The sequence below is a fragment of the Peromyscus maniculatus genome, chromosome X (genome assembly GCF_049852395.1).
Source record: "Peromyscus maniculatus bairdii isolate BWxNUB_F1_BW_parent chromosome X, HU_Pman_BW_mat_3.1, whole genome shotgun sequence".
Lineage (NCBI taxonomy): Eukaryota > Metazoa > Chordata > Mammalia > Rodentia > Cricetidae > Peromyscus > Peromyscus maniculatus.
The window spans coordinates 38,875,340-38,893,122 of record NC_134875.1 but is presented as its reverse complement, the minus strand read 5'-3'; the positions used below and the strand labels follow the sequence as shown (position 1 = coordinate 38,893,122).

Genomic DNA, 17,783 nt, shown 5'->3' with positions numbered 1-17,783 from the left:
CAAATCAATTAAGTTCTCAATATTCCTGAGAGGTTTTATTTTTATTTTATTTATTTATTTACTTATTTTTTGCTATTGCTGAAATTTGAGTGGCATTCTTCGCACTTTTAAGACTATTCTGCTTGCCGCAAGCAATACCGGGTGGAAACTGACGAACATACACCCTTTAAACCTGTCTCAGGATCAAGTCTATATTGGCTCCCTATACTATCAGGGATACATATAAAATAAAAATGTCGGTATGCGTTTGAACTTAAAAGGTCGCCTGGGTAACAGAATCTTCGGGAAAAGTGAGCCGTTCTTATTATTTAAACGATGGGCGGGAAAATCATTCATTGGATGATGCGCAGATCACTCGAATTTTCAGCAAACCAGTGTGGAGGTTGTTAGGCACAGGGCGGGGAAGTGGCTCTGGGTAGCACTGCCCCCTATAGTCTGCCACGGGCTTATCCTTCTCGTCTGCTCCGACTTGCGGAAAGAAGTCCGGCTTTTCGGTTCCTGAGATTGTCCACCCATCTTCCCGTGGAGCTTCTCAGGTGACATTAAATTAGAATCTTAACCTACAGCTTCTCTCCTCGGCACTATCTTCTCCCCTCGGCTCTCGCCATCACCTTAGCCCTTACTTCCTACCTCAACCCCTACCCTCTTGCCCTTCAGGCCCCATCCGCCCTTAGGCCCCATCATTACTTCAGCTTTTCAACCCTCCCTCCCCTTGGGCCCCTCTCCCCTTAGCCCCTACTTCTCATTCTACCTCTCAATTCAGCCCCTACCCCTCATCAATTTTCACCGCTCTTTCCAGTACTTTTCATTTCAGCTACCCCCTCACCTTGGCCCCCAGATTTTGCATTGCCCCTCCCTCTCACTTCAGACCTAGCCTTAGCCCTCTCTTCAGCCCCTTCACCTCGGCTCTCACTACTACTCACCTTGACCCCTACACTTCACTTCAGCCCCACCACCTCAGTACCCCAGGCACCTTCACATCAGGCACCCCTTACCTCAGTCCCACTCCCACACCTCTGTCCTTAGCCCTTGCATTACTCTGCACCTCTCACCTCAGCTTCCACCCCTCCTCATCTCAGCTTCCACCCCTCCTCACCTCAGCTTCCACCCCTCCTCATCTCAGCTTCCACCCCTCCTCACCTCAGCTTCCACCCCTCACCTCAGCTTCCACCCCTCTTCACCTCAGCTTCTACCCCTCCTCACCTCAGCTTCCACCCCTCCTCACCTCAGCTTCCACCCCTCCTCACCTCAGCTTCCACCCCTCACCTCAGCTTCCCAGGAACCTCAGCCCTCAGCCCTCACCCCAGTCTCCTCCCACTTTTTCTAACCATTCCTTGCCACACAGTCCCACCTGCTGTGGATATCACTCTATATAAATAAAACATTGATGGCCAGTGACCAGACAGGAAGTATAGGCGGGACAAGGAGAGAGGAGAATTGGAAAAACAGGAAGAAAGGGGGAGACACTGCAGCCACTGCCAGGACAAGCAGCATGTGAAGACTCTGGTAAGCCACCAGCCACGTGGCAAGGTATAGATTTATAGAAATAGGTTAATTTAAGATATAAGAACAGTTAGCAAGAAGCCTGCCACGGCCATACAGTTTATAAGTGATATAAGTGTCTTAGTGATTATTTTATACGTGGATTGTGGGACTACGGGGCTTGGTGGAACCTGGAGAGAAGCCCTCCAGCAACAAATGGTGCCCAACGGCTCAAGTTTCCACCATAAACCTAAAAATATTTAAAAACCAATTCTAAACAGAGCCAAAACTAGATTCCTACTTCATGTCTCATAAGGGTTAAAACAGGTTGATTATAAATGTGATCTCTTCCAAAAAAAGAAAAGTGGATATGATATAGATATATAGGAGGATATAGAGATGATAAGATAAAAGGGTAGATTAATGAACCTACTTTTAAAGAACAACTTGTTTAAAATGTTTAACATTGGTATACATTTTAGTTTATGTTTAAAATGTTTTACATTGGTATAAATTTTAGTTTTTTGATACAAACTTGAAGTTAATTTTGTTATACTGTATATATATATATATTTCTATTCTTGTTTGAGGTATTATGTTTAACTCATTTAAAATTGTAATGAATAATTAAAAAATAGATTAATAATTAGTCATCTATGATAATCATATTTGTAGCCATGTTAGTTAACTCTTCTAGGTATACATAGATATATTTCAGATAGATAGGTAATCTTCAAACACTTCATAGACCTAGAGAATATGGCATTTAAATAACTTAAAAGTCTGTTGATGTGAGACACAATTGCTTCTGGCTGCACCAATTTGATCCCGAGAGAATGTTGGGCTTCTAAGACATTTCCATTTGGAAGTTTGTCTTCTTGGCACAAAATGGCCTACTGGGCAAGGAACTGCCCTTGCCTTGATGGCTGACAGTACAAATGCAATGTTGTCCTTTCTGGACAAGCAGGACACAAGAAAAGCGACCACTGTACTCTGCCAAGACAGAGTAAGATGGTCTTTCAGAATTCCTGTTTCTGAAAATGGTCTGTCAGATACTCTAGGCCTGTAGCCAATTTAAATGCACCAACAATGCTGAGAAACATTAGGTGACTGTCCAGGCTGCCAGTTGTCTTGGTCTACTCTTGCAAGATTCCTGAAAGTTACTTGCATCCATCTTCCATTTCTCAGGTACCATTATGTTCCTTCTCAGGTCTTTGATGTGGTTAAAGACTAGATAGTTGTAATTTCCTCAGTTATGACAAAAGATAAGTTAGATATAAAACCTTAAACTCACAAATATAAGATAGATAGGACATCTTCTTTAATATTGTAACTGTAATTCTTGCTCGGTAATTGTTTTGTTATATGTAATTTTACCATGTTAAAGTTAAAACCTTCCTTTTAAAAAAAAAAGAAGAAGAAGAAAAGGGGTAGTGCTGTGGATATCACTCTATATAAATAACACACTGATGGCCAGTGACCAGACAGGAAGTATAGGCGGGACAAAGAGAGGAGAATTGGGGGAACAGGAAGAAGGAGGGAGACACTGCAGCCACCGCCAGGACAAGCAGCATGTGAAGACTCTGGTAAGCCACAAGCCACGTGGCAAGGTATAGATTTATAGAAATCGGTTAATTTAAGATATAAGAACAGTTAGCAAGAAGCCTGCCATGGCCATACAGTTTATAAGTGATATAAGCGTCTGAGTGATTATTTTATAAGTGGATTGTGGACTGCGGAGCTTGGTGAAACCTGGAGAGAAGCCCTCCAGCAACACCCACCTTCACCTCCTTCCTCAGGTCTCCACTTCACTCTCCCCCACTCCTCAGATTTCGTCTCACTTTAGCTACCCCTTCACCTCAGCTTCTCTCCCTTCATCACACTTTCTCATTCAGCCTCGCCCTTCGCTTCAGCTCCCTTTCACTCAGCCCCTACTCCTCTTCTCCACCCACACCCTTTCACCTCAGCCTCTAGCCTTCACTTCAGCTTACCTGCTCATCTCAGCTACCGCCCCTCTTTTCAGTCCTCTTCTTACCTCAGCTCTCACTTCTCACACCACCCATGGTCTCGCCTCACCTGCAGCCAGCTTGGCAGGCACCACCTTCCCGAGAGTAATTTTTTTTTTTTTTTTTACGGTCTTGGTGGTTCCAACCTCATTGTAGCAGTTACCTGTTGGTGTCATACCTGCCCCAGGGGGTGGAAACTGGACCTGATGGGGTAAAAATGATCAGATGAGTTGGTGAGTGTTGAAGTGTAATTAGAGATGGTAGTGAGATAGGCTGAAATCCCAGGCAGGACTTGGGCCACATGGCATTGGTAGTCTGGGGAGTCAAGTTGCAGACTGAGTAAGAGAAGTTCACAGGTCTGAGAAAGGCCCCCAGAAAGAATGAGGTGGAGGTACAGATCAAGGGGTTAATTTGGAGGAAGACTGGACTACTACACCTCAAAAAAGGAGGCAACACGGTATCAAGATAGAACATGACTGTGAATAATTTTCAGTTCCTCATTGTTGGCTTTCTTTTCATATTTTTGGATATTTCTACTCCATTCTGCACCTTGTCTACTACATCACATATTTATTCATTTATTTATTTATTCCAGGTGTCCTGGAGGTTAAAAAATAATGGTTGCCTTCTGCAATGGTGAAGGCCAAGGTCTAAGCATAATTCTGGGTCTGATCTGGGTCTTTTTTTTTTTTTTTTTTTTTGTTGGTTTTTCGAGACAGGGTCTCTCTGTGTAGCTTTGCGCCTTTTCCTGGAACTCACTTGGTAGTCCAGGCTGGCCTCAAACTCACAGAGATCCGCCTGGCTCTGCCTCCCGAGTGCTGGGATTAAAGGCGTGCGCCACCACCGCCCGGCTTGATCTGGGTCTTAAGCCTGTCTTTTAGCATGGAACTTACTCATGGGACTGTTCTTGTACATCTGTCTGGGACTAGGTCTGCCCAAAGAGGCTCCCGAAGTCACAGAACACAAGGAGTTAAACAAAGACAAGGAGTTAAAATGGATGAAGCCTTCACCACCAAGGTGTCTGTGGAGCCAGCAACAAAGGAGAATGGAAAGGAGGAACTGGAAGAAGATGACATGTGCATACTGATTACAGATGTACAGGGTAAGGAACCAAGGGTCAGTGGGTTACTGGCAAGACATTAACAGGTGGACAAGGGTAGGGAAGCAGGAAGGGGTACATGAGAGAGTGTCAGAGAGGCATCCGGGCTACAGACTCTGCTTAAGGAGCCTTAGTGCAGATCCTATCTGCTGGCCCTGTTCAGCTCTGGCCTAGGACTGGGGAAGTACTAGATATTTCTTTCCTCTAAACCTGGAGCTACATGGGTCAGAGTAAAAGCCAAGTTCTAGAAGGACCCTTAAAGTTCCAAGAGAACATCTGCCCTCCAAAAACTTGTGTTTAACAAGAGAACTGAAGTTCTAAACTTGTGAGCCCACAGTTTACTGTTTATAGGACAGAGGTGTGTGTGGAGGTGCTTGGTAGAAAGTGTGAAGAAAAAGAACCCGTTGATATGTTTTTCATTTTGAGCGCATGGCTTTTTTTTTTGTTAGTATTTATTTTACAATACTATTCAGTTCTACATAATAGCCACAGATTCCCTTGTTCTCTCCCTTCCTGTCCCCCTCCCCTTCCCCCCAGCACACCTCCCATTCCCACCTCCTCCAGAGCAAGGTCTCCCCCGAGGACTGGGATCGACCTGATAGACTCAGTCCAGGCAGGTCCAGTCCCCTCCTCCCAGATTGAGCCAAGCATCACTGCATAAGTCCCAGGTTTCAAACAGCTAACTCATGCAATGAGCCCAGGACCTGGTACCACTGCCTAGATGCCTCCCAAACAGATCAAGCCAATCAACTGTCTCACCTATTCAGAGGGCCTGATCCAGTTGGGGGCCCCTCAGCCTTTGGTTCACAGATCATGTGTTTCCATTCATTTGGTTATTTGTCCCTGTGCTTTATCCAACCTTGGTTTCAACAATTCTCGCTCATATAAACCCTCCTCTTTCTCACCAATTGGACTCCCAGGAGAGCATGGCTTTTTAAAATTTTCATTTTTAGTTTAAAAAGTTTAAGTTAAAATACAATTGTATCATTTCCTCATTTCTTTTCCTCTCTCCAACCCCTTCCGTTTTATTTTTGAGAATTCCATATATGAGTATTTACATAATTTTACCCTCTCCTCCAATGCTGCCCATGGCCATCACTCCTCCACCTGCTCCCTCTCAAATTCATGTTCTCTTCTCCTTTATTAGTCTCCTCTCTCTCTCTCTCTCTCTCTCTCTCTCTCTCTCTCTCTCTCTCTCTCTCTCTCGTGTGTGTGTGTGTGTGTGTGTGTGTGTGTGTGTGTATGAGTGTGTGCATGCATGCAAGCAAATGAACTGTTGAGTCCTATAGTGTTGCTCATATATGTATGTTTTTAGGACTGACTACTTGGTATTGGATAACAAATTAGACCTGTAAAGAGGGGCTGGAGAAACGAGTCAATGGTTAAAAGCACTTGTTGCTCTTGCAGAGGACCATGGTTTGGTTTCCAGCTCTCACATGGTGCTTTAAAACCATCTGTAACTCTAGTTTCCAGGGAACCCAAGGCCCTCTTCTGACCTCTGTGTGGAGAGATTCTTGGAGATTTGGTCCCTCAATGTGATTAACTGGCTAAGGGTCACTTTGTGGAAAGGAAATCCACAGGGAGGTGAGGAAACAATCAGCTTTGCCATACAGTTTGTTGTTTGTGCTGAAATGTGGTGATATTGTATTTGTGCTGAAATGTGGTGATATTTTATTTGTGCTTTAATAATTAAAGCTTGCCTATAGATCAGAGGAAATAGCAAGCCATTTTAAGTAAACAAAGAAGTCAGGCAATGGTTGCACACACCCTTAATCCTATCACTTGGCAGGCAAGATCTCTGTGTGTTCAAGACCACACTGGAAACAGAGCCAGGTATGGTGGCACATGCCTTAAATTCCAAAACTAGTTAGCCATGGAGGTCTGTACAGACAGACAGGAAGTGACAGAGCTGTGTAGGAAGAGAAGTGATGTAGCTGGGCAGAGAGAGCAAATCAGATGGCAGGGGATATAGCGTGGGTAGACAGGAAGTAACTCGCATTTGTAAGCTGCAGAGTTGGTAAAGTAAGGTTGGCTGGTGGCTTTCTCTATTTCCCTGATCTCTAAGGCTTTCACCCCTATATTTGACTCTGTGTTTTTTATTTAATAAGACCATTTAGAAATTCGTCTATAGTTTGCCTTGGCAAACTATTTTACCAGCAGATCTGTCCCCATAGCATAACAGAATGCAAGCGGACCCCATGACTCTGGTCCCTTCCTTTCTTTACGAAGTAATCAGTAACATGGGTTGATTAGGTTACTGGGCAAAGAAAAGAAATATAGCCATGGAAATGATCAAATGTCTGAAATGTGAGAGCCAGGGAAGGTGCCCAGCTACTCTTTTCCTAATTGCTTCTATCCCCAGCCTTTTCCCAAGGATGCTGCTACTATTTATGGTGAGTTATTTTTCCACATCTCTTCTCACACTGTTATTCTTCACTCTAGCCATAAGTCAGTATGAGTTTGATCACTTCAAAGAAATCTACCAAGACTTTGGAAGCAATGAAAACACCAGACAAACGGAAAATGAGTCAGAAGAAGCTATCCAGGACCCTGGTCCAACACGAGACTGTCCCAGCACCTCCAGGTATCCTGCACAGCTTGGACTGTTACTCCTCACCCCTGCATTTATCATAACTTCATATTTTTAATTCTTCTAAAGTAGCTGAGAAAAATATATAAGTTTAGATAGAAATTCAATCAATCCTTTTTGAAATGTTAAATTATTAAAGTTCCTAGTAATTTTGTAAATACAGTCTATTTCTAAATATATAGTATAGCTCTTCAGTACCTCTTTTTAAAGACTATTAACAAGTGGTTATTACATCAAACTTAGTAGCTGTATTCTACGTGGGCCAATATTTGTTTAGTGAACAGTTACCAGAAGCAGCTTGGGCCAGGCACTAGCTGGGCCCTCATTATATAGCCAATTATACAGTCTCCTGTAATGACTAGAAGATAATACCTTTTAGACTGTTATTGCTGGCAAGCAGAAAAAGCTATTGATCACAGACAGGACCATGCTGCATGGCTAATAAGTAAATATTAACTGATGAATTTTATATTTTTTGCCATTGAAAGTATAAGTTAACCTTAATATTATCACTAAAGTGATAATTAAGGCTTACTTTCTGTCATGTTTTTAATTATACTTAAGTGATCAGGAAATTTTTTGTACTCTTTTCTATTTTGTTTTTATAAGATATCTGTGACAGAGTCTTGCTATTTAGGCCAGGCTGGCCTGAAATTCACTATATAGACCATGCTGGTATCACATTTACAAAAGTATTCCCATCTTAGACTCTGCAGTGCTGGGATTACAAGTGCAAACACCCATGCCCAGCTTCATTTTTAAATTTTGATTTTCCCTGCCCTCGTGTTTTCAGTTGCATAATTCCCAATACTCTCTTTCCCTCTTCTCCTCCTCCTCCCAGATTCCCCTCTCCCTACATTCCTCCTCACCTTCATGTCTTCCTCCTATTTTTTTTTAAAATCGGGACCTTAAAGGTTGGGGGATTTCTTTACATCTCCAAATGCTCTCTCGAGTGAAAAACCTGGTGTTAGGAAAGGAGACAAGGCCCTTGGCATCATATGGTTGAAGCTACCAGTTGGTAAACACCTTAACTTTGCAGCGCACACGCCACAGCAGGGAGACGTGTCCTCTGTTGGTTACGGTCTGGCACACTGACGGAGAAGGTCTGTGGAGCTGTCTCCTTTTCGGTTTGCAGAGGCGTTGTGGCTGCTTGACGTTTCCTTACTCACTGCTCTTTCCTCTAATTCCACAGTTAAGAGACAGGCAAGGAAAGAGGAACGAGAAGAAAGCCTGCTTGCTCTTCACTGTCTTGAGGATTTTCAGCTTTCAGAAGGCCTCAGAAGTTTTGAGATTGATGCCATTCTGTCTGTCATCGCTTAAAGGTGACTTTCAATGGCATGTGCCCTTCCTCCTTCCTGTTGGAAACATATCTCACAGTGTTTGGTAATGTTAAGAATAAATTTTAAAAATAGAAATACTGTCATGTTTTATTTACATACTCTTGACTAAAATCTGTGTTTTTCTTCTTTGGATACTTTTAACTTCATTGAAAAGTGAATTTGTTTTCAATTACTTTATATAACCCAAGGTAAATGAAAATGTCATGCCTAAAACAGTTTTTGTGAAGTGGGGGATGGAGTTGTGCCTTCTGAGCTGTGCTGTTCACTCCATTCATCAGTAAGTGCATGTGACAACTGAGCGCTTACTTGAATGGCACGACTTGGATTTTAGATGTGCTCTTTGGAAGAGAGTGTAATTTTTAAATTAGCGGGTTGTTACCATACAAAATTTCATTGCGGCTTTTTCGTGTGTATGTGATTTTCTTTGTTTTTCTTTATCCCTTTCCAGTTAGGCTGCCTTAGCTCTCCTGCCCTACTCCTGGTAGACATCTTCCTCCCCTTAAAAGGCTTCCCTTCTGCTTTCCCATTATGTGTATTCCATTTTCTTCTCTTTTTCTCCCCTCTCATCTCTCTTGAGTCTCTTCCTCTCCATTCAGGGTCCCCATTCTATTTCCATGAGACACAGACACACACACACACACACACACACACACACACACACACACACACACACGAGAGACAGAGAGACAGACAGAGAGAGAGAGAGAGACAGACAGACAGAGACAGAGAGAAATCTAAATTCCACATATAGGACAAAATGCTTTTCTGGGTGTGGCTTATTTTGCATAGCTTAATTGTCTTCAATTTCATCCATTTTTCTGGAAATCTCGTGATTTCATTTCTTAATGCAAATGGAGAAAAACGTTCCATTTTGTATATACTCCATGTTTTCTTGGTAAGTTCATCTTTTGAACAGCTGCTTCTGTTTTTTAGCTATTTTGAATAGTGCAGCAGTAAATATGGATGTGCGTACAATTTTGTGGTCTTTGACTTTAAGTATGTATCTGGCATTGGTACAATAGAGTATTTGGTATTTCTATTTTTTTATTTTTTTGGATGAACCTCCACATTAATTTTTCTATCAGCCACATTCCCCTTAGTAGCCGGGCAGTGGTGGTGCACATCTTTAATCACAGCAATCAGGAGGCAGAGCCAGGTGGATCTCTGTGAGTTTGAGGCCAGCCTGGTCTACAGAGCAAGATCCAGGACAGGCACCAAAACTACATGAAGAAGCCCTGTCTCAGAAAAACAAAAGCAAAGAAAAAAAATTCCCCTCAGCAGTGTATAAAAGCTCCTTGCCGGGCGGTGGTGGCGCCCGCCTTTAATCCCAGCATGTGGGAGGCAGAGGCAGGTGGATTTTGTGAGTTTGAGGCCAGCCTGGTCTACAGAGCAAGATCCAGGAAAGACACAAAGCTACACAGAGAAATCCTGTCTTGAAAAATCAAGAAAAAAAGCTCCTCTTTCCCCATATCCTTGCCAATATTTAGTATCATTATTTTCTTTCTTCCTAATAGTCATTCAGACTAGGGTGAGGGGAAATCTCAAAACTACCTTTCCTGTTGGGTATAGAATATTGATCACTATTTTCAAATATTTATAGACCATTTGTATTTCTTCTTTTGAGAAATGCTCATTCATTACAATAGCCCATTTATTGATAAGACAGGTTTTGGTAGTTAAATCATTCTGATTCTTCATATATTCTATATATTAATCTGACTGATGTGTAGGTGAAAAATTTTTCTCATTCTTTAGATTGTCTCTTCACCCTAGTGATTATTGCCTTTGTGATTAAAAATAATTTTGAATTTGATGCAAACCATTTGTCATTTGGGGGATTATTTCCTGTAGCTAGAGTTTTCCTGCCTTGCCCACAGTCAGGACAAATCTTTATCACCCGCCAGTCCCACAGCTGCTCAGACCCAACCAAGTAAACACAGAGACTTATATTGCTTACAAACTGTATGGCCATGGCAGGCTTCTTGCTAACTGTTCTTATATCTTAAATTAATCCATTTCCATAAATCTATACCTTGCCATGTGGCTCGTGGCTTACCGGCATCTTTACATGCTGCTTGTCCTGGCGGGCGGCTGGCAGTGACTCCTTCTGCCTTCCTGTTCTTTCTTTTTTCCTCTCTGTTAGTCTCGCCTATACTTCCTGCCTAGCCATGGGCCAATCAATTTATTGACCAATCAGAGCAACTTGACATACAGACCATCCCCCAGCACAGCCAAGTGCAGACCATCTCAGACACCGTGGTCCTAATCATCCTCTATGCGGACCTGCTGGGTAAAGCCAAAAGGAACCCGAGAACGGGCTCCCACAGGACATACAGAACATCCCACAGCAATTTCCTGTGCTATTAGAGTCCCTTTCAGAAATTCCTTGCCTCTGCCTACAATGTGAATGCTTTACCTAGGTGTTCCCCTGGCAGTTTCCAAGTTTTAGGTCCTAAGCTAAGGTCTTTCGTATATCTTGGGTTGATTTTCATTCAGGATGATAGGTAGGGGTCTAGATTTATTCTTGTACATGTGGATTCCAGTGTGAGGTCCTGTTATTTCTTTAATTCTTTGGAGACTGTGTTTCACTATGTAGCCCTAGCTGTCCTGGAGCTCATCATGGCCTTGAACTCAGAGATTCTCTTGCCTCTACCTCCCCAGTGATGGGATTAAAGGCATGTAGCACAAGGCCCAGCCTTTTCTTACTTCTTGAATGTAAGGGATGTACATATTGCTGGAGATCACTTCCTGTGAGCACGTCTAAGTAGAGGGCCATGAATACTAGTCTGTGACTGGTGTAAAAAACCTTGGGGCAGGCTAACTATGTCCTAGTGTCTTTTAGCTAGTCTGGTACAGCCATTTTCATTTTACACATACTGGACTTTTCCTATGACTTAAACAAATGGCCCAAAAACCATGTCCCTTTTGTGTCATTGATAGTCAGGCTTTGATCAAGTTATTCTTACTCCAGTATAAGTAATCAGGCTTGCCTGTAAGCATATCTTGCAGTCTTGACCTAAGTTGAGGAGATTATAGCTGGCATTTACTAAAGCCAGCATTTTGAGAAATGGCCTTTCCCACACAAAGGGCTTCTCTATGGTCAGTTCCCATATTATTTATCCTCACCCCCAAGGCCCACTATGGCCTTAGCTCCTTGTTCCTCTATTGGACCTTTATTCCAGGCCCCTTTTGTTAGGAAGTCCATGGATGACCAGTGTTTAAAAGATAAGACCAATAGATTTCCTCCCAGTAGTTCTTTTGTCCTTGGCTACTCATCCATAGGCTGTCGCTAGCTGGGGTCATAGCCAAAGGGACCACAGTGTGTTTTACTGGTGTGGGCAGATCCATCACAGCATACTAGGTCTTAGAGGTGATCCATGGCTGTCTATTCCCAAGTAGCATCACCTGGAGGAGATAGTGCAGATCCCCTCCTGGGGAACAGTAAGTTATATTGATGGGTGTCTAGGAATTGGAATTTCTTTGGAACAAGATTGCACTCCATACTAATTTATGTGACAGAGTCAGAGAGCTTGAGTGGGGACTGGCTCAGATGCACATCCACAGGATCAGAAAGGACGGCAGGAGGCAGAGGAAGAGCTGAGCCATTGTCCCCATTTCTAGGTTGTTTTGAGATTATCAGTTTCAGTGGCTAGTCTGAGTTGGCTCTCATGGCCCACTCCTGGCTTGGGTCCACAGCAGCTTTGGTGTGAGTGTGGTGTATCCATGGTTTGACACCTGCAGGTTTAAGAGCTGAGGGAGTGGTGAGGATTGGGCATTTGGGGTACAGTGTCAGCTAAGTCTTTTAGGAACCTCTAGAGGTAGTTATGTCCATACTCCCAGAGGTCCCTTGAGTCCTTTAGGAGGAGTGGAGGTGGCTGGCAAACACAACCTCAGAAGAACAGTAACCATATTTACAGGATGTGTAATGCATCCTAAACACTATGTGGCAGAATTAAAGTCCTATTTACTTTCTCAACCAGGCCTGAAGGTTTGTGGTGGTACTGTGTGTACAAGTTTCAAGTTAATTCTCTGTGCAGGTAGAATAAGCTACCCAGCCTGAAGAGTACACACCATAATCAGCATGTATTATTAGCTTCTGCTGGGTTGAGTGTCAGGAAAGTCCATTCATATATGTTTAAATAGGTAGGACCCCTGTTTTGTGTCAACATGGATGCCTTGGGTCCCTGCTTGAGATTTTTCCAGGAACACACTGACAGGCTTTGCTAGCTCTCAGTGTTGGCAACCTTGGCGCTACCAAATATCTTTGCAATAATTCTTGTAGGGCAATTTTATATCCAGATGGGTTGCTTCATTAGCTTTCAGGATTACACTGGGAATGATTTTCCTATCTGTCACAATCAGCCAGTCCTTCTGATTTTTAGCAGCTCCTTCATCAGTTGTTAAGAGATAATAAGAGGAGACTGGGGGGACTTTGTCTTCATGGAGGCCAGCCTGTTTGGCCACCTGGTCTGACAGTTGGTTTCCCTGACTCACTTGACCGTGACCCTGTGTGAGTCTAGCAGTGTACCACTGCCATAGCCAGCCAGCTTCTAGGAGCTGGAGGATTTGGTCTCTTTTTAAATTTCTTTACCCCCTAAGGTAAGCACTTCTCTTCCTCTGTATATTGCTATGTTGAGTATCTTTTTTACTTTCTTTTTATTTATTCTGTGTATCTTTCACATCATGTATCTCAATCCCATTCATTCCCTGTCCCTTGTCATCTGCCGTCCATCACTGCAAACCCCCCCCCCAAATAAAACAAAATTTAAGAGAAAGAAAAGGAAAAAATTAAAATCTCGTCGTGGAAGCTGTAGTGTGACACAGTGAGTCAAGCAGCTTTTTGTCCATCCATCTTTACTTGCAAGTGTTCATTGCAAAGAGTCATTGGTCTGGTTCGAGGCCTCTGGCTTCTGCTGCACTCCCGATGCTGGGCCCTCACTGGGACTCCTCTTGGATATCCTGTCCTTGCCCTGTGTCGTGGAGATCCTGCAGCTTTGGGTCTGCAGGTCTGGCCCCTTCACGGGCTCCAGCAGTTCACAGATGGGGTGGATGTTGGGGCAGGCCAAGTCATAACCCTGGTTCTGGGCCTGGGCAGCTGCAGGGTTGTTCAGCCCATCAGTTCTCCCCTGCCCTCACCACCAGGGGGAGCTCTCCATCACTGCTGCAGCTGATTCACCCACTGCAGCAATGAGTGAGGGGTGGGACCAGTTCTCTTGCCTTCGTGCCCTCAGGTCAGCTCTCCCACACCTACACCATCAGGGCCAGCTCTACTCTGTTGCCCAGGTGAGGTGTAGGGCCACTGTCCCGAGTGCTGCAGCTGGTGAGGGGCCAGGACAGCCCTCTTCCTCCCATGACCCCAGGGCCATCTCTTCCACCTGTCCCAGGTATCAGTGGGCAGGGGGGCATCTCTCCTCAACCCATGCCACCACGTGTCAGATGAGTAATGAGGACAGTCCTCCTCCTGCTCATGACATTGGAGCTGGGTCACCCACACCTCCTCCGACAACAGGGCCAGCTCTGCTATGCTGCCTAGGCCAGGAGCAGGACCCACTTTCCTTAGTGCTGCACCTGGTAATGGGAAGAGTCAGCTCCCTCATCTGTTGCAGGGGGGTAAGGAACGAGGGGTAAGGAGGGGCATCTCTCCTCCACCCACGCTGCTGTATGACAGATGAGTAGTAGGGACAGCTCTCCCATGCTTACAGCTTCGGTTCACCCACACCTCCTCCCACTGAGTGTTGCAGCTGGTCGGGGGCAGGGATGGCTCTCTCACTCTTGTGGCACGGGGCCAGCTTGCCCACCTGCCTCAGGTATTGATGGGTGTGGTGGGGAGAAGAGCATCTTTCCCCTCCCCGTGCCACCACAAGACAGATGAGAAATGGGACGAGCTCTTCCATGTTGAGCATCTTGATGTGAGGGTCCATCCCCTTTTTGCAGGCTTCAGCTCCCATCAGTAAAAAGTTCCATATCTGAACTGGGGAGTGGTCCGTCCTTTAAGTCTGGCCATGAGGAGAAAACTTCTTTTGTCCTTTCTCTGAAATCATGGAGGGACTTTCTCCCCTTTTCAGGCAAGCATGTGGCTGGATAACATACCTGTCATCTTGTTTAATGAGGAAAAGATCTGGATTTTCCCTAAGTGGACATACTGGAACCCACTCATCCCTGGAATGCAGCCTGCTGGAATCCAGTGAGCATCCCCATGTAGTCTTTGAGTATGACGATTGGCTGGCAGGACAAGTTGGTGTGCATTGTGCCAGACAGATGCCAATGGAAGGATAGAATCAACTGACTCTGCAATGTGAGATGTTGGCAGTTGGAACCAGTAGAGGACAGCATCATGGGCAAAATATTATCCTCTAGGGAAGTTAATAGCAGTGCTTCCTTGGTGTCTTCAGGCTTAACAGTTGTTGCAGGACTGTGTGGGTCTCACATTGGGACTGTGTCGATCCCATGACCAGAAGAGACCCCTAACCAGGAGTTGGGGGTTTATATGTGCCTAGCCCCGTGAGATGTATAGGGTGAGCTGGGGAAGATCACCTTCTCCCTCACGAGGATGACTGCCTGATTGGTTGTCTCACAGTGACTTAGAGGTCTTTCCTATACCTTACATGTATAGGCCTAGGCTCAGTCACCTCTGGGAGGTGAATGCCCATTCAATTGAAACAAACTCAACAGAACCTCAGATTGAGCCCCAATCAGACCCAGTAGCCACAGCACTGTGGAACCATTACAAACATTCACACAACTCATTCACTATCCATTCAGAAGTTACATGTTCCCGTTTTAAATTCCCAGTCTATTTCTCTGAAGATCAATATCAGTGCCTTGGTATCCCTTTGATACCCTGGAGACCACTACCTCCTTATTATCCTACTGAGGCTTCAGATGCAATCGCCTGTTGGGTGATTAAGCCCATCTGGCTTTCCTGCCTATCTCCCCAGGTGTCCTTACCTGGTCTGAATTCCAGTCTAGTCTTATTTTTTTCCACTCTTGGTTCTCACATTCAGTTTCCTTGGCCACTGGAATGAGATCCCAGAATCCAGTTAAGGGTGTATACTTCTATATTCCAAAGACCTTCAGTGAGCTGAGAGGCCTGGGAACAGCAATCATTTTTCTATCAACTGGGGTCCTGGTGAAGGAAATCTCCCTGGGACCTCCAGAAATGTTACAGGACTCTTTCTGGAATAAGCACTTCAATACCAATAAAAGAAGAAGAGAGGACATGTCACTAGTAGACTGAAGCCAAGATAGCTCCTAAAAGGCCTTAGTCCAGGGTACAGTTTACAGTCTCATTTTATACTCTAAAACCACAAGGTGGGGTGGGCAAGCAAGAGAGATTTTTATAGAAGGTATGTAGCAGTCAGCAGGTTGTTAAGAGCAACAACCTGTTATTTTAGCTATTTCTCCAGGTCATTCTGTTCCAGGCAGCAAGTGAAATCATGCTTGGCAAATAGGCAGTACAATCAGTGCTCTAAGTGAATCACTAAACCAGTGTCTGATAATTGATCCCTTTTTTCAGCAATACGTGAGAAACTTGTTTATTTTTCTTTATGATTTCATCATAAAAGAGAAATTTGGCACTTCCCCCAATAAGGAATGTAATTAAAGTAGATAGAGAGTAATGAATAATTGTTTAAAAAGATGGTAGTGTCACTATTTTATTTCCTTTTGTTCAAAATACATTCTTTTATCACATAATATATCCTGATTATTTCCCCCCACTACTCCTTCCAGTTCCTTCTCACCTTCTCTCTGACCTGGATCTACTCTATTTCTGTCTCTATTAAAAAAGAAGTCTCCTAAGAGATAATAATAACATATAACAAAATAAAATATAATAAGATAAAATAAAATCTATCACACTGAAGTTAAGCAAGACAAACCAACCAAAGGAAAGGAGCCCAAAGGAAAGCACAAAAATCAGAGACCCACTTGTTCATACACTCAAGAATCACATAAACACTAAACTGAAAGCAATAATATATATGCAGAGGATCTGGTATAGATCTGCGCAGGCCCTATGCCTGCTGCTTCGGTCTTAACCTTGTTCTGTTTTACATATTTATATTATTTTATGTTGATCTCATTATTACGGTTTTAACTAAAAGTTTGAGCACTATATGAAACAAGAATGTTGTGAATTGGTACTGTGGAGGTTTGAATAAGAATGGCCCCCATAGGCTCCTGTATTTGAGTGCTTAATCTTTGGGGAGTGGCACTACTTGAGAAGGATTAAGAGGTGTGGCCTTGTTGGGGTAGATGTGGCCTTGTTGGAGGAAGTGTGTCACTTGGGGTAGGCTTTGAGGTTTCAAAACCCAAAACCAATCCCAGCATGTCTCCCTTCTCACTGCCTGTGTATCCAAATGTAGAACTCTCAGCTATTTCTCCAGCACCATGTCTGCCTGCATGCCACCATGCTCCTGCCACTATTATAATGGACAAAACCTCTGAAGCTGCAAGCAAGCTCCAATTAAATGTTTTCTTTTATAAGAGTTGCTGGAATCATGGTGTCTCTTCACAGCAATAGAACACTGACTAAGACAAGCACTCTTGTCATTATTCCTGATTTTAGAAAAACAATTTCATTTTTCTTCCACATTTAGCATAATGTTTATTATAGGTTTATCATGTCACCTTTATTATGTTGAGATATTTTCCTTCTACTCTTTTCTTCAGACCCTATATCACAATGGGATATTCAACTTTGGAAAAGGTTTTTTCTGTGATGTGTGTGACTTCTGTCCTTAAGTGTATCTATGCTATCAATACACACACACACACACACACACACACACACACACACACACACACACACACACACAATGTTGTGCCAATCCTGTAACCATGGAAGGAAACCAACTTGGTTGACTTGATGTACAATCTTCTTAATGTATTCTATAACTAGTAACAATGTAAAAAAAATTTCTTTAATTTTTTGAGATTATAATTATATCACTCCCCCCTTTCATTTCCTGCATCCAAATCCTTTCATATACTCATACTTATCCCCTTTCAAATTTATTTTCTCTTTACTTCAAAAGATTTTTTTTTTTTTGGTTTTTTGAGACAGGGTTTCTCTGTGTAGCTTTGTGCCTTTCCTGGAAATCACTTGGTAGCCCAGGCTGGCCTCGAACTCACAGAGATCCGCCTGCCTCTGCCTCCTGAGTGCTGGGATTAAAAGTGCGCGCCACCACCGCCCAGCGAGAAAAAATTTTTTAAAAGAAATTTTGCACTTATGACCATCAGGGAGAGTGCTCTACAGTTTTCTC

General features: G+C 43.6%; 1 long non-coding RNA gene across 3 annotated transcripts; it reads left to right on the top strand.

Moving 5' to 3' along the window:
- Positions 1-384: 384 nt before the first annotated feature.
- Positions 385-8,592, top strand: LOC143270772 (uncharacterized). Of its 3 annotated transcripts, XR_013048015.1 has the most exons (5): positions 385-536; positions 1,396-1,506; positions 4,418-4,590; positions 7,030-7,171; positions 8,370-8,592. It is a non-coding gene; the product is annotated as an uncharacterized LOC143270772 (long non-coding RNA). The 3 variants fall into 3 exon arrangements; XR_013048016.1 differs by lacking the exon at positions 1,396-1,506; XR_013048017.1 differs by lacking the exons at positions 385-536; positions 1,396-1,506 and adding an exon at positions 2,306-3,068.
- Positions 8,593-17,783: the final 9,191 nt, after the last annotated feature.